Genomic DNA, 3,424 nt, shown 5'->3' on the forward strand with positions numbered 1-3,424 from the left:
TTCCCCATGTTAGCATTAGGATAGGATGAGGCTAGTTGAGCTACTTGGGTTTCTATCATTTTATTGAAGCTCAACTGGTTTTTAATAACTGAATTAAAGCCCTCTAGTTGTGCAGCCAAGGACTCCAAAATCATATCATTAGCATGAAACTTCTTGCTAATGTTGTCATTTATCTGCTTTTCGCCGTACACTAAGTCTTTTAAGGTAGGCTGAAAATAGTTATTAAAGTTCATACCTTGCTGATTGCCGAAAGGGAGGTTGGGCTTTGAGTTCCAACCTTGCTGAGGACAGAATCCCGAGTTGGGATTGTTGTTGTTGGTGCCAACGAAGTTCACATCCTCTTGAGTTAGGGGGCACAAGGTGCCCGAGTGCCCAATCTCGCCACATGTTTCATATGTCATTCGAGACTCTGAAACCTGGGTTACCTCCTTGCGCGGAGATTCCAGTTTCTTCATCAGAAGGTCCATCTTGGCAGCCAGCATGTCAACACTGTCGATCTGATGCACGCCCCTGGGAAGGGCTGGCTGCTTTTCACCTCTCCAACTCTAATTGGAGACTGTCTTGTCTATCAGCATCTTTGCTCCCGCAACATCGAGCGAGAGGAAGGAACCACCTGCTGCTACATCTACATGGTCCTTGCCTTGCTGATTCAGGCCGTGGAAGAAGTTCTGAATAATTAGACATTCCTCCATGCCATGGTGTGGGCATGCTTGTATGTACTCCTGCAGACGCTCCCAGGCCTCTGGGATTGTCTCATCTGGTAGTTGCTGGATACCGGAGATTCTGTTCCGGAGGGCATTTGTCTTGCCCACCGGGAAGTATTTGGCCAGGAATGCATTTGAACATGCTTCCCATGTCGTGAAAGCCTCCTTGTTGGAGTAAAACCACGTCTTGGCTTTCTCGAGCAGTGAGAACGGCAATAGCCGAAGGCGGACAATATCCATCGTAGTTCCTTTGGGGTTGATAGTGTTACTCACCTCCAGAAAGTTCTGGAGATGGGCATTGGCGTCCTCGGATGCCTTTCCACAGAACGGACTTGCTTGAACCATGTTCACCAGTCCAGTTTTCAGCTCAAAGCCGTCATTGCCAGATTGGTCTTGGTTCAATCCAGTAGGAATGTGGCTACTAGACGGGGCTGAGAACTGACGGAGAGTCTTCTGAGCCATGGGTGATGAGGCTGAAGTGGATGGAGAACTGATAGGCCAAGTAAGTCTTTTCTGAGGTGGGATGACGCGGCGTCTCACAATTCTCCCAATTCTTTCTAGATTTGGGTTGAAGTTATATGGTAGGTTGAAACCGGTCATGCACTGCTCTGCATCGGTCAAACGATAGAGAGAGCAATGGTAAGCCCGCTAAGATTAGCGGTGACAAACTAGTAAAGTTTATCAAACTAGTTACGATCTCTTTAGCCAATTGCTTCCCCAGCAATGGCACTAGAAATGCTTGTTGGCGTTTCTTATGCCCAATAGAATATTAGTTCCGCAAGAGCAAAGAATCACCGTTGTAGCACTTCACCTTGGAGTATTCCAGGGTATCGTATTTTTCCTCAGGGAAGCACTATGGCAAAGAGTATCATAAATCGAATGATGACCGTACTAGCTTAATCAACCGACTAACTATACAGGGGTAAGCCAGATATAAGGATAGGATAAATGGTCAGTCTATGACCGAGTGACACACGGATGCTCAACTCCTTAGAGGGGTAGCAGTTGGGAGGACAACGAGCGAGATAAAACACCTGATACACTTCTGAACTATCGAGCTAGCCTCTCTAGATCAGACTAACTATCTAACTAATCTTCAGGATAGAAGAGCTTACTTCGGCGGCTGGAAGAGGAAGGACTTCAGAAAGAGATGAGAGGGGAGTCCGACGGCAACCTGCACTACTGCTATGAAAGCACCCGAACGTGGTGGACTACAAGGGATGGATAGAGCTGTCACCACCAGCCGCCTACCACAATGGTTCCGTGGGGTGGAACACACTTTCTAGCTAACACTAAGCTCAGATACCACATCTACACTCGGTGTTAGGATTTCTCTCGAGGCCTTCGAGAGAAATCCCCCTCAACCTAGAGCACTAACTTGAGATACTCTAGTCCAGGCGAGAAAACCCGTAAGATAGAATCCCAACTACTAGGAAGATAACTTAGCCTAAGCTAAAGGATACAACTTCCATGCTCGAACTGAACACTCAGACTCGAGAAGAAAAAAGAATGCGGAAAGTAAAGCCGACTCAGAAAAGTAGAGAAGATAACTTATATTAATAAAGTCGAAAGAAGGATACAAGAGCTATACCAGACTTCCGATGACTCTGAAATCCCGAGCAAGCTCGACTCGACTCTAATTCCCGAACTACTAACCTACTCTAGAAAAGTGAGAGAGAATGAGCTCCAATGGTGTGTGTTACAAGTGATGGATGGGGGTTCTATTTATAGCCTTCCAAGGTTGGTTCTAAGCAGGTGAATACATGGCGTCAGTTGTAAGCGGTTGAAGTTGGTGTGCTTGTCTTCCACGCGAAGCCGGGGCGCCAGAGGCTGCCATGTGGGGCTGGCCGGCCTCCTCTAGGCCGGCCGGCCTAGGGATGTGGCCATGTGGCCACCGCCTTCTCCTGGACGTTTGTGATCACTCCCTCATGTTGGTGTAGTTTGCTTGAATTGTACGCAGGTACGTGCTAGACCGGCCAACCTATGGGAGGCCGACCAGCCTCCCTCTGGCTCCTCTCGGCCCATCGTTGCACCGATGTTACACGTGTACAATTGTGATCTTCCTGGAAGGTGGATTGGTGACTTGGACACGATCTTGCACTGAGTTGTGGGTCCTTTGATCCTTGTGCAAGCCCTTCGGTCCACTCGATCAAAACGACACCCAATCCTCGACATAGAGGTATTTGAACATGTCACATTGCCTCTAGATCAAAGATGTGGCATGGTGTGTAGAGGTGCCAGGCCAGCCGGCCTAGGAGAGGCCTGTCGGCCTGGGTTTTTGCCCAATTTCGTTCAACTTTGGTACATGTTCACCTGAAAGCACAACTCATCCAAAACTTGTGGAACTTATTAGAATTAAATAAAATATGAATGGAACATAGTGTAAAGCTCAATTTATTCCTGAGAAGTTGACGGTCAGAATGTGAAATAATGGCCGTCAACAATAACTTATATTATTAAAGTCAAAAGAAAGATACAAGAGCTATACCAGACTTCCGACGACTCCAGAATCCCAAGCAAGCATGACTTGACTCTAACTCCCAAACTACTAACCTACTCTAGAAAGTAAAGAGAGAATGAGCTACGATGGTGTGTGTTTACAAGTGAGGATGAGACTGCTATTTATAGGCTTCTAGGGTCGGTTCTTGGCCGGTAAAATAGTTGGCGTCAGTGGTAAGCAGGTATGGCGGTTGAGCTTAACTTCCATGCGAAGCCTGGAC

At 47.3% G+C, this 3,424-nt stretch overlaps 1 non-coding gene across 1 annotated transcript; it reads left to right on the plus strand.

The window, feature by feature from the left end:
- The first annotated feature begins 690 nt into the window (after nt 1-690).
- Nucleotides 691-797, plus strand: LOC120639394. Its single transcript, XR_005661397.1, has one exon. It is a non-coding gene; the product is annotated as a small nucleolar RNA R71 (small nucleolar RNA).
- Nucleotides 798-3,424: the final 2,627 nt, after the last annotated feature.

Source organism: Panicum virgatum, chromosome 6K (assembly GCF_016808335.1).
Source record: "Panicum virgatum strain AP13 chromosome 6K, P.virgatum_v5, whole genome shotgun sequence".
NCBI lineage: Eukaryota > Viridiplantae > Streptophyta > Magnoliopsida > Poales > Poaceae > Panicum > Panicum virgatum.